This window comes from Rhinopithecus bieti, unplaced genomic scaffold (genome assembly GCF_001698545.2).
Source record: "Rhinopithecus bieti isolate Rb0 unplaced genomic scaffold, ASM169854v2 scaffold_64915, whole genome shotgun sequence".
Lineage (NCBI taxonomy): Eukaryota > Metazoa > Chordata > Mammalia > Primates > Cercopithecidae > Rhinopithecus > Rhinopithecus bieti.
In genome coordinates this window covers 1,664,576-1,679,204 of record NW_016825936.1, presented here as the reverse complement: position 1 = coordinate 1,679,204, position 14,629 = coordinate 1,664,576, and positions in this window count along the sequence as shown.

The following is a 14,629-nucleotide window of genomic DNA, read 5'->3' as shown; positions in this document are numbered from 1 at the left end:
GAGAGAGAGAGAGAGAGAGAGAGAGAGAGAGAGAGAGAGAGAGAGAGATTCAAAAAAGTAGGGCATTATCCAAGGAGATTTCTCACAGAAAGATCGAATTGTTGAGTTTGGAGCAAGCAGGCCTGAATTCTCTGGAGTCATCCTGACAGAGAGATCATCACTGTAGCATATCCCTGCAGTCTATGTGGAGCGAAAGGTTCAGTGGGGTGAGTGAAGTCACTCTTATATGGCTGATCCATAGGGATTGGGTCACCAGTAGACAGTTGCTTACAGCAAATATCTGGGTCTACCTCCTTGAGGAACTGGGAGGTGAAGAACTGGAAACCATTAAAGGTAAATAAGCCTCACTTTTGATATGAGAATGTCCATCTTCCATTTATAATAGAAGTTATTGAGACATAAAATTAAAAGGGTTCACTAGGATATGAATATCCAGTTTTCTCAACACCATTGACTGAAGAGTTTTTTCTTTCTCTATTGTGTGTTCTTGGCTCCTTTGTCTAAAATCAATTGAAAAAAAAACAAAAAACATGGGTTTATTTCTGGGCTCTCTATTCTCTTTCGTTGGTCTGTAGTTCTGTTTTTAAGCCAGTACCATGCTATTGTGATTACTATAGATTTTACCGTATTTTGAAGTTAGATAGTGTGTGGTGTCCAAGATTTGTTCTTCTTGATGAAAACTGCTATGGCTATTTGAATTTGTTGTTGTTGTTGTTGTTATCATTGTTGTTGCTGTTTGGTTCTATAAGAATTATTTGTTTTCTATTTCTTTGAAAAATGTCATTAGACTTTTCATAGGGATTACACTGAATCTATAGATCCCTTTGGTGTTATGAACATTCTGACAACATTGATTTTTCTGATTGATGAACACAGAATATCTTCTAATTTATTTGTGTCTTCAATTTTTTTCAACGATGTTTTATAGTTTTCAGTATACAGATCTTTCAGTCCCTTAGTTACATTTATTCCCAAGTATTTGATTCTTTTTGATGCTATCATTCATGAGGTTGCTTTCTTAATTACTTTTTCAGATACCGCATTGCTTGAGTATATAATCACAACTGATTTTTGTATGTTGAATTTGTATTCTGCAACTTTGCTAAATTTATTTATTAAGTTCTAACAGTTTTTTTGTAGTCTTTAGGATTTCTATATATAAGATCATGTCAGTTGAGCTAGTTGATAATAGGGATACACTTTTCACAAAAACACAATGCTTTAGTAGCTGTATTGGTGGAAGAGTTTTATTATTTACACAATGGGCACACTTTTTATAAACAACATTATTTATGATCTTTAAGTCAACATTATTGCCAACTTTGAAACCAAGCACTATTCTTCAGTGCTATTGTACAATAAAAAGTAGATTTGCATTTGGGATTTGAGTAGGTTTTTTAACCTCTTTGAATCTCACTTTTCTCATTTTCCAATTGAGAAAAAAGAAAAAAATTTTAAAGGGTGTTGTAAAGATTAACACTAATGCATGCAACCTATGAAATATAGCTGTTGGCACTCTGTGGTCTCCTATTAAGAGAGATATTACCATTATCATTAACAGGAGTTATTCTAATGTTCATTTTTGTTTACACTCAGGGACCCTAAACAAAGATATGATGATTCCTTTATAGGATACATTTTTTACTTTTCTAAAATACTCTGAAATGACCAGTTGATTAGATAGAGCCCCTCAAATTACATTGTATCTGATGCAAATTTTCCCAATTTGCGAAGTGTTTGATATAATAAGAATAATATAACTGTTAAATAATATAGTCAGTGGAATGATATGTTTTGGAGTATATAGCTATGCAGTGAAATTTTTTATGTATAAAAGTGATTTCTCAAAAGTTTTCATATTTTTCAGTTGGAGATAAATTCTGACATCAAAAAGAAGCCTCATGTTCACTTTCTACCTCAATGCTCACTGGTCTATCATAGATGTATTTCCCAAGTTTCCCCTGGAGAAATGAGGCATAGACCATTGGCTGAAGAGAATGAATAATGATTCTTAATAATAGACTCTTGAAAGCACAATGATAAGTCTTAGAAGTACAGAAGAACATTTTATTTAAATTGCACTTTTCTGTAAGGTACAATTTTCTTTTGTCTTAAGTTTTAGTGAATTATTTAATGATTTCTATTATAATGACACAGGAAAAAACCAAATCTAAATATTACCTTTTGATGATCTGACCAGTTTCTCTACATTTTGAATATATTATTTTCTTGTTTACTATTATATTTAATTGCTTAATTTTTAAATTATTTTATTTCTTATCAAGTAGTTTATGCATATATTAACTTGAGTTCTTACAACATCATTAATGTTTTCCATTGACGAAGTCATTCCAGCTGTGACACTTGACTTTACAATGTTCTATGTCTCTTTTGTCATCTGTTCCTTTTCTCACAAGGAGCAAAATTTTCTCATAATTACTAAAACTATTTACTCCTACCTGTTTCCCTGCTGAAGCCTCAGAGGAAAGTGATTTTACTTATATTCATTCAGAGATCATTGAAACTCGAACTTTCATCTTGGGGCAGGAATCTAGTTTTAATCTTAAAAAATAAGTAAAGTTATCTCAGTTACTGGGTAAGGCTGGATCATGCCACAAGAAAATCTAAAGTTGTAATATCTGAGTTCAGGAAATAGTCAATTGCCTCATTCTTCATTCCCGTCTTTACTACTCTGTGCCTCAGAGGCCCAGCAATTAATTTTGAAGAGATGTTGAAATTTTACATAATTGTGGTTTCTTTGTCCATCAGTCTTTCCTTTCTTTCTGTCCAGGGACCACTGTGCATTCTCTCTTTCATTATTCTCTGCAGTGACCCAGGGACAAATGACTGATTACATTTTAGCAAGCTGGTTCCTGCATTTCTGGAGCCACTAAATACTCCAGTTAAGTGACAGACAGTCACCACATTTTTTATCTTCATTTCGCTGATGTGGGAGCCCTCTCCGTGTGTCCTATGAATAGTTCAGCATCCTCAGGAGTGAGTCTCATTTCTGTAATGCTTCATATGTCATCCGCCCATTGTCACACACATGGCTCCAATTTTAGTACTTTATTTCTAGTTGGCCCAACAATTTAGTTTATTTTTCCCTGATTGTATCAATTTATTTTAAGTCTCCTATTTCTGTGTTTGGATTTCAACCCCTGTCATTCCCACACCCTTTGGGTGGGTAATTTTGTTTCTCTATCAAAATATTTGATCTGATTCTCCCCTGTGCTTTTTATCCTCATCTGGGTTTCATCTTAAGATTTCTTTTTTTTTTTAATGCCCACAGAGTATTTTGAATGCCTCATAAACATCAACAGGCTCTTTTTGAACTAGCCATTTTGAAGTAGGCTTTCAGGTTTTCACATCACAGTAACTCCTTGTAAAAATTCATAGCCCTTGTAATGTATCCCTGGACTAGGGAGGAGGACTTTGGTCAGTTTGTCAGAGCAAGTTGCCAATATAATATAATAGAATTATATTATACATGCCAATAGAATATAAGAGCATGGCCACTCATATTCTGATCACCCTTCTCTACATGGATGCTCACAAAACAGAGAAAGGGGAAAAAAGTAAGAGGGAGACTAATAAAGAGACCAAGAACAGCTTGATCTCTCTTTAATGTTTGGATTCTGTCTTTCAAAATCCTTATCCAGAAATATCTTTGACCCAGAGAAGATTTTTTTTTTTAAAGCCATAATCCATTCTGGCTTCAAATATAACTAAAAAGTTCTGAAGACAATGGAATACAATATTCTCTTTGCTGGAGTGTAATAAATAAGAATAATAGTATTCTAGTAACTGCTGCTGCTGATGACAATGGTACTTACTGAGTTGTCAATACATGTAGGTTTTAGGATGAAAACTGTTAAGATATAAACAAGATAGGATAAAGTTGGAATTGCTTATTGTGCTCTATGCTCAATCTCATTACTGCTTCTCCTCACCTAGAGCTTTTATGGACATATTTTTTTCCAATAAGATAATATTTTAAAGCACTCTGATTTTATTTTATGTCAAATACATCTAGCGAATGTTTCTGTTGTTAGGTATATTATACACTCTTATTTTAAATAATTTGTTCCATTTTGGAACATACACAGCTATAATATATTTTTATGTAATTCAGATTAGAAGATAAATATATAGCCCCTATCTCTCCTTTTCTCTCTCTCCTCCTGTTTTAAGTTGCATGCACGCACATAATACACACACACAGACCCGGGTAAAACTAGTCAGTTAGTTATAAGCAACGTCAAAAGTTATGATGCACAGTATTTGCTCATTTAGCCTAAATCATAACAGACCCAATATACATTTGATGCTTACTAAATATCAGACTGTATACTATTAATATTTGTTGGTGATATCACAATAATAACACTATTCATTATCAATAATGAACATGAGATGTACCCTGTTACATTAAAATTATCTTTCAATGTGTCTAAACGCTGTAGTATTAGAAATGGTCAAGTGTCCTCAGAGCCAAGAGTGGAGAATGACCCCTTCTCTTTGGGGAATTCAGGTAAAAAATAAACAAAGATGTGTAATTCTGTAAAGAACTTGGGCATGGAATCAAATTGACCTCTAAGTCAATTCTTTCAATGTAACATTTACATGACCTAGAAAAAAAATCCCATTCTCTACCTTAATGTTTTCATCTGGAAAATACAACAGTAATTAATACATCCAAGGAATGAGTTACTTTGAACCTGACTGATATAATGTAGAATAACCTTCTGAGGAAGTTTTAAAATGTGATAATTTCTCTCTCTTTCCTGCAAAAAGACTAGGGGGTCAGAAAGCATGTGGTTATGGAAGAATAGCTTTCCCATGGCTGGACCAGGAGGGAGCAAGCCAGGTAGGGTGTATACATAATAATCAAAATTTGGAAAGGGCTAGATTGTTTCATTTGTCAAAAGCCTTACTTGTCCTATTAGAACTTTGGACTTGGGAATTGAAACTATCTCTAGTCACCCAGTTTATGGTTCACTGCATAAGTTTGACTTTCCTATTTCATAAAATTCTTGCCCTGAGTGAAGAAGTTCCAAGTCATTGTAATTGCTTTAGGAGTTTTCTAAAAATCCATTTATCTGAACAACTTGCATCCATCAGGGTAAATCGTACCTTCTCAGAGCACTAGACTCAACCAACAAGCGTTTAAGCTTGTACAAATCATTTTGTCTTCTGGATCTACCAACCTTAAAGTATTGTATTATGAACTTTGCTTGATCTTAATCAGATCTATGCATTGATGGTCCGCCTTAACTCAATGTTTCCCCACTCAACTTTACAAATACTCTTTTCCTTGATCTTTTTTTTTTGAGATGCTACTAAGACTATCAACATAGTGATCTCTTTTCCACCATAAGCAAAACATGGCTTGTGTTATCATGAAATTAATTTGGTGATTTTTTAATGGAAATTATCAGTCAATAAACTACATCTTCAATTGCTTTTAAAATTTGTTTTTTTGCTTGAAATTTACATGATTTCATAAAATTTGAATTATCAAGAGTGTAAGTTTGCCAGTAGAAGAATAGTAAACTAAAGAGATAGAGAGGTAGAAAAATTAAAACAAAGCCTGTTGAAAGCATCTAGGCAAAAGTCAACAAATTGAACTGAAGTAGTGGTAATACAGGTAGAAAGAAGTGGAATAATACAGTGACAGCTAATGGAGGATCAATAGGGCTTCTGAATGGATAAGACTTAGAAAGAAGAAAGTAGTGTTATATGGCTCCGCGGTTTTACATCTTAGAGATTTGGTGAATCAGTGAACTCATTAACTATAACAGAGAATGAACATGTAAGAGTCATAGGGTGAGGGGGTATGGGTAATAAGATTAGTGTTTAATTGCTGTATTTGTAAAATCTATAGCAGTAGATCTCAACTGGGAGCAATGCTGCTCCTTATCTTCAGAAAGGGAACATTTGTCAATGTTGGGAGACATTTTTGGTTGTTATAACTCAGGGTGCAGCGATATTGGTATCTAATGAGTCACAAGATAGTGGTTTCCAGGAGTGCTGCCAAACATTTCACAATGCACAGAACAGGTCTCTCAACAATGAATTATCCTGCCCAAAATATCAATAGCACCAAGATGGAGAAACCCTATAGAGACAAATATAAAACAAAAATTATGTGTTAAAACACTTGAATTAATTATGTCCATATCAAATAGTGAATGCAAAACAGTTTATTATAAGCAACAGAAAAATGGTGTCATTGATGAGAACATGTTTTCATGAGAGAAGAACAGACTGGTTGTTCTCTCTGAGCACGTGAAATAATTTTTTTCTTTGTATTCCTATAGTACTTTACTAAGCACCTAGTTCAAGTCCTTTTTTTCTCCTATGACTGGTTATATCACAACACAGTCTATTACATTTTCCGTTTCTTACGTGAAACACATGTGTAATTCAGATATTTTTCCCTTTAGTTTCTAGTATGTCACTTATTTCTACACACAGAGTAGGCATGCAAAAATGCAGGCAGGATTCAACGCCTCTTCCTCAGCCTGATAACTGAATCAAGCTGCATTCTTCAGCAAGTGTCTGCATAAGTGACATTCAAGGATAATTGTTAAAAACATGTAAAATTATGACTCTCACACAGAAATAAAATGAACACTGGTTAGGGATTTTTATTAAATTCATTAACGGAACTGGACAGATATTATAATTGATTCAGAAAAGAAGTCAAAGAAGCAAAAATTTACATGGAGAAAAGACTGTTGAAGTAAAAGAACAAGTAAATGGCCGCTGACTTTTCCATGGGGACAGGCGAAGATAAGTCAACTGAGTCTCCAACGGGCAAGATAGGTTTGCATGAGTAGAGAAAATACTTATTTTGCTTTGGTCTCAGTTATTCACAAATTACAAAATAGTTCCCTGAGAATGGAGTCAGTTAACCCCCAAATATTTTGTAGACAATTTGTAGTTGTCCCTTGCAGCACACTTTTTGTATAGTTAGAATTATGCATTCTCATAAGCAACTAAACCTTTTAGATAAAAAAAGTTTGCAGAAGAGAATAACAATTTATTATATTTTAATCTATTATGTTTTCCCCTTTAATTCTGTCTTTTAAGACCATTGCAATCTTGTTTAATAGAGAAATACTTTAAAATTGTAAAATGCTACTTCAAGTTTTGATTTTATGTAATAGCTTATGGTATTATTTAAAATACCACTATTGAGTGATGTGGTTTCCTTTTATTTGACAAAAAGTATTTTGTGGTACATGAAGACTAGGTTGTTACTCATTTCCTCAGAAAATATTTTTTTGAGAAAAATATTATATTAGATATTAAAAAGTACTGGAATATTACACGTATATGTTTGTATAGTAATACTATCAATCCATATCTATGCTTCCTACTATGTTAATAATAATTTTGAAATAGGTAAAATTAGTGGACTAAACAATAAGATTACAATGAAAAATACATTCTATGTAGTTTCTTGAAACACTGTAAGTTCTAGAATAAGCTTCAGCATATTTTTTCTATGATGTTCCCAATTAGTTTTTAGCCTGACAGCTTTATTCATTCCTTAAATTAATTTCCAGTTTCTCAGATTATCAGGCAAAGCTCAGATCCCACTGTTTACTCCAATAGTAATTTCCTCCAGATTTTGTTTTCTAAGTCAGGGACCACACAAAAGCTTTATTTAATTTTTTTTTCAAAGCTCTGGCACTTGCAAATTTTAGTTTAAAAAATTCCTTTTCAAGCTTTGTATTATATCTCCCTGAACAGTAATCCTTCCTTTACTTCCCACATTATGCTTTTATTCTTGAGAATAAACTAAAAGCTCTGGGAAGATTATATGTGGGCTTAAAAAAATATATCTCCTTTATTTCAAGGGGTGCAAAACCCTTTTAGGTGATTATACTAGTTTATGATCCAAGCCCTTAAGATAAGTAAATTTAAAAAATAAAGAAAAGCAGCAGCATTGAAAGAGATTGTTACTTAAGCCAAAGTGTCCAAAAGTCTCCAATGATTGAAATATTTTGCAAAGATGATAAGAATGGTCAAGATAATAAAGTTCAATTTATTGAATACCTCTCATAGACCAGAAACTACTGTAAGTGCTTCATGTGCAGCATGTGATTAAACCTTCATGTTATCAGAAATTAACCTCTGCTTTTTATACTCATTACTCATTCTTTTATGCAACTGGGATGGCATTCTATAATTTTGTCTCTCCAGTTAGGGTACACATGCAACAAAGAAGGCTCAGTGCTCTCTTTTGAATTTTAAATAGATATTTAAATTCTTAGCACACATTTTGTACAAAAGTAAATGTCTTGAGGACTTTTATTCCCCTTAAAATAAAAATTCAGAGCCTGGAATGACTGAAGGCATAAAATATATGTCATAAACAGTAGACATTGAAGAACATATGGTCAATAACAGCCAATCTTTCTGTCTATTGAGTGAGAAAGACAAAACACACCACACAGTAAGGAGATGATTTTACCAGACTATTGCTATAAGGAGGAAGTTAATTAATGGAGGACATCTTAAATTAAAAGGAGGCTTGGGATTTTATAAAGGCTGGAAAACAAGGGAGGCATGAATAAAGGTGAAACCTGGTCTTACCTGGAAATATTTCTTTGCTGTAACTTTTTCTGGAAAAGAACAGGAGAAAGGAATTTATTAACTTTTGCTGCTTTCTAAAAACACAGAGTTCAACATTATCACCACATTTGAAAAATGTTCTGTGAGCTGGATTAAGAGGTAGAGTCAGAGAAGAAAACAGAAGAGTTAAATGCTGGTAGAGCTATTGTGAAGGCCCTTTCTACCTTAATCCCACACACACTTATCAGACACCATTAGTTCAAAATCCAAATTTGAAATCTAGGAAATATGGGAGACAGAGATGAGCATGAAGACCTGAAGCAGGGGAGATGTGTATCATTGGTGAGTGTAGCAACAGGCTGGAAATCTATTATCCCATCTTCCCACTTCTCTTCATCTTTCCCATTCCCCCAACTCCTGCAGGGCTGAACATCAATAGAATGCACATACAACACAGAATGTCTGTTTAGAAAAGACTAGACACAGCCCCAGCAGCATCAGTATGCTTCCATAGAGATGCAGTAGGGGGTGCAATTTCCTGGCCAGTAGTAGATGGAAATCTGGTCTCAAGTCAACAATTTACACTGTGCATCTTGCCCACTTCTTGTTATTGTTGTGAGAGCCTTTGGAGGAATCAGCAACCTCTGGCCTCTTCCTCATACTTCTTAAGGAACAGAAATAGCATTTATCTTGGTTTGTCAGCATACCACTAATGTTCAATGAATTTATCTAAAGAATACAAAGCTCAAGACATCTGTGAGAATATCTATGATTCACTTAGATCATGGTTTCTCAACTTTGGCAATATTGACATTTGGGGCAGGATGATTCTTTGCTGTGGGAGATGAGAAGTGTTAGGTTCTTTCAAATATCTCTGACCTCTACCCATGAGATGCTGATCCCAGTTGTCACAATAAAAAACAACTTCTTCCCTCATTGCCAAAATGTCCTTTGTGGATAAAATCACACTTGATTGGTTGAGTACCATTGTCTTAAACCATGACTTGCCCTTCAAAGTGATTTGTTTAGACATAAGCATGAAACACCATTTTGGCCAGCAAGAATAAAGGAGACTCTTCTCAAGAGACTTTATTTTTGTCTTTGGCTGCTCAGGCTACCATAATAAAATACATAGAATGGGTGGCTTAAACAACAAACTTATTTTCTCACCAGTTCTGGAGGTGGAAAGTTATGATTGTTAATTTTGGGTATCAATTTGTCTAGATTAGGGGATACCTAGATAGCTAATGAAGCATTATGTCTGAGTGTGTCTTTCAGGGAGTTTCCAGAGAAGACTGGCATGTGAGTGGGTGGACTGAGTGGGGAAGATCTGCCTTTGACTTAGGAGGGAAGCATCCAACTGGCTGGTGGTCCAGCTGGAAAACCCTTATTCTCCTGCCCTTGGATTTCAGAACACCAGGTTCTTTGGCTTTTGAACTCTAGGACTTACATCATCAGTTGCCTGGGCTCTCAGGCCTTTGATATCAGATTAAAGATATGCCATTAGCTTCTCAATCCCAGGTTCTGAGGCTTTTGGACTTGGACAGAGCCATGCTACCGGCTTCCCTGGTTCTTCAGCTTGCAAACAACTTATTGTTGGACTTAGCCTCCATAATCTTGGGAACCAACTCTGCTAACGAATCACCTCTCATAAATTTATAGCTACATCTATTTCTATACATACATACATATATATTTGTATCTATATCTATCCTACTGGTCTGTCTCTCTGGAGAATGCTAATTAATATAGAAGTCCAAGATCTAGGTGCTAGTTGATTCAGTTTCTTGTGAGAGCTTTCAGATAGCAACCTCCTTCTACCTATATCCTCATATAAGGGAGAGAAAGGAAAAAGAGAGAGTGTTCTTCCTCTTCTCATGATGACTTTAATCCTATCGGATTAAGGCCCACCCTTATGATCTCATTAAACCATAATTAGTTTCTAAAGACTCATCTCTGATAGGGTTATACTGGGAGTCAGGGCTTCAGCATATGAATTTGGGGAGGAACAGCATTCAGTCTATAGAACTTTCTGAAAAGGTTCCCTCCCCACCCACGACTTGCTTTCATAAGGAATCACTGTTCCCTGTTTCCTCTTTTTATTATGGGCATATAAGGAGTTGATTCATGGATCTATTCTATTTAAACTACCTTGAGGGAAGTATTAACATCTGACCCCCTGATGATGAGAATTGAGGAGTAGAAACAATTTTTAATATCTCTGCCTAGAATAAATTCAACACACTGCCACTTGAATATTCTCTAAGTTTCTCTTCTAATTTGCTGTGGCTCTCTGAGCATTGATTAAGTCTATAACTTTCAATGTACATTGTTCAACAAAAGATTAAAACACCACAGCAATGGTTGAGTGTCCTTCAAAGGCTTGGTTTTATGGTTATCTGTAGGAAACTCAATTCATGGTTTGTTCTGTTTACCTGCAGAAAATAATATTCATTCTGTCTATATCCAGTAATGAAGAGAGAAGGGGTGTCTTCATCTGGAAGGGATACAAGGTATTACCTGTATATTTTCAAAGAGAGACCCAGAACAGAATTTTTTTTTTTTTTTTTTTTTTTTTTTGAAGGCTCATTATATTTTATTTTGCCATAAAGGGGAGAAAATGAAAGGAAATTCATACAAGAAGTTGGGAATACTCTAGAAGCTCCAGGTTTTGCATAGAGAAAAAGGTTGAAATGAAGATTTGCTGGGTAGCATGTCATAAAAGAGTATCAAAGTCATCTTGACATTGCAGTGTTGTGGCTCCATGAAGGCAGGTTGCAGCCAAGAAGGACCACCTTAGGCAAGCCTACATGAGGACACAGAAGTAAGACTGTTGGGCTAGACAACAGGCCTAACACTAGCATGGCAACTTGAGAATTTCTCTGTTGACACAACAATTTAGTGAGAGAATCTCACTACCTGAGTTTCAAGACTTCACAGGCTCACTTGTCTTATCATCAGATGAAGATGACTTCCTGCCTTGCCCCAGGATGATCTTGAGGTCAAGAGACTGACTACTATAAACCCAGCATTTTGCATATGTGTTTCTGTGCATGTTGGTGTAGGTTTATAAACCATTAGTTTTCTACTGAGCAAAGTGTGTCTCTCTTTTTAAATGATTGTGACCTCCTTGAGGGAAAGAATTCTCTTTTCTTTTTATGTCCTCTGTACTTAGCAGAGCTAATGAACAACTAAATCTTTCTGGAGGCAAAATGAGAAACTATTCAGGTGTAGTAGTGACTTTCAATCAGTTTGCTAGATAGATGAAAGTACCAAATTCAAGCCAACTTTATTATTTGGAAGAATGAGAATACAATTTTTTTTTTTTTTTTTTTTTTTTTTTTTTTTTTTTTTTTTTTTTTAGACGGAGTCTCGCTCTGTCGCCCAGGCTGGAGTGCAGTGGCGCGATCTCGGCTCACTGCAAGCTCCGCCTCCCGGGTTGACACCATTCTCCTGCCTCAGCCTCCCGAGTAGCTGGGACTACAGGCGCCCGCCATCTCGCCTGGCTAATTTTTTGTATTTTTTAGTAGAGACGGGGTTTCACCATGTTAGCCAGGATGGTTTCGATCTCCTGACCTCGTGATCCACCCGTCTCGGCCTCCCAAAGTGCTGGGATTACAGGCTTGAGCCACCGCGCCCGGCCTGAGAATACAAATTTTATAAATTATTATGCTCACCTTGGCCACCACTGTGTCCCTGGTAATGTGACTCATGCCTGGCAGGTAGGCAGATGTCACTCAGTGAATATTTGGTAAGTAGATTGAAGAGTGACTGGATTTACTTCCATCCTTTAATCTATGACTACTAAACATGAGATCTTTTTATTTATTTGTAAATTCTTTCAATTTTTTTCATGATTTAGTTAAACTTGCCTATGAATTCAATTCAGCTTCTTCTAATTCTTCTTGTTTGCCGATCATCAAAGACATTTGAAAATTGTCTGTAATGAAAACTTCATGCATTCTGAAGCAATGAAAGCAAAACCCTGAGGGGATCTGAATTCTGGATCAAAGAAAAATGCAAAAAGAAGAATAGTTTACTAGTCCAAAACTGAACCCTAAGGTAAAACATTAACTCTCTGCCTGCTGCTTTAATTGGTGAAGTGAGCAGATAATCAATATGGAGGATTGTTGAGAGCAGGGCATTCATTTCAGTGCCGATCAATACCAGACCTGCCTTCAGGGGAGAGAGACTCCTCTAAAGCTATGCCACCTGCTCCTAAAATCACTTCAAAAGGAAAGGAGGGAGGTTTTCTTCACACAGTATCAAGTTGACTTCTGAAAAGATATATATATATTTGAAAAAAAAATGCCAATAATTTACCCTAGGCATCCTATTGGATGGAACTCACAGCATTTTGTATAGAGGGTTTCCACCAAACTGTATGCATGAAAAACAAGGTAGAAAATGTTGTCCTTGATTTAATTTTATAAAATATTTAAGGTTATTTCGGCAGTTTAGAGTTGTGAGAAATGACCAAATAAAATAATACCACATGCTTGTTTGACCCTTAATACTATTTAATCCTTTTTTGCCATATATTATCACAGCTTGCTTCTTGAGAGTTGACCAGGCAAATATGGTGAGTTTAATCAGACAGGGATTGTTATTCCCATTTGACAGATAAGAGGATAGACAGTCCTAGGGTTTAAGCGATTTTTATAGGATTATTGAGCTAGAATTTTAGAGTTAAAACAGAAAAATAATGTTTTCTGCCTATATTAGAAAACAGGAGTCACAACACAGTGATACCAACTTTAACAAAAGAAACTAGAAAAGAAAAGCAAATAAAGTACAGAAGGTAGAAAAAATGAACAACAAAGATCAGGAAAGAAATCAGTGAAGTAGAAACATAAATCATTGAGAAATACAAGAGATTAAAAAGCTGAATCTTTGAGATAATCAATAATATTGATAAACCTCTAGCCAAATTATCAGGAAAAAAAGAGCAAAGACACAACTTAACAAAATCAGGAATGAGAGTGGTGACATTACCACACATTCTACAGATATTAAAGGTATAATACGTGAGCACCATGAACAATGTTATGCCAGTAAATTTGACAAGCTAGATTAAAATGGACTAATTCCTTGGAAAGCTGAAAATAATGAAAGCTTACTCAACCAGAGCTAGAAAACCTAAAGTCCACCATGTATTAAAAAACAAACAAACAACAACAACAAAAAACTTGCAATGCTACCTAAAACTCTCACAAAGAAACATTAGTCTTAGATGGTTTTACTGGTAAATTTCACCAAACATGTAAGGAATAAATAGTATATAAGTTCTACGCAAATTCTTTCAGAATATTTAAGAGGAAGCAACACTTTCAATTTATTTCTAATGTCTTATACAGAAATTAGATAAAAACATTACAATAAAACTATACACCAATAACATTCATAAATATAAATGCAAGCAATTTAAACAAAAATTATTAGCATATACAATTATGGAGGTTCTGGCAGGTGAGGGCCTGGTATGTCTGTTTCCAAGATGGTGCCTTGTTGCTGAACTTTTTAGGAGGTAGGAGTGCTGTGTCCTCACATGTGGAAGGCAGAGGGACAAGAGAAACAAAAGCTGCCTGAAGAAGCCTTTCCTATAAGGACCTGAATCTCACTAATGCAGGGACAGATGTCATGGCCTAATCACCTCTTAAATGCCCCACTTCTTAATACTAACACATTGGCCATTAAGTTTCAACACCTGAATTTTGGAGTGAATATATTCAAACTATAGAAATATATTTATTGGCCGGGCGCGGTGGCTCAAGCCTGTAATCCCAGCACTTTGGGAGGCCGAGACGGGCGGATCATGAGGTCAGGGGATCGAGACCATCCTGGCTAACACGGTAAAACCCCGTCTCTACTAAAAATACAAAAACTAGCCGGGCGAGGTGGCGGGCGCCTGTAGTCCCAGCTACTTGGGAGGCTGAGGCAGGAGAATGGCATAAACCCAGGAGGCGGAGCTTGCAGTGAGCTGAGATCTGGCCACTGCACTCCAGTCCGGGCGACAGAGCAAGACTCTGCCTCAAAAAAA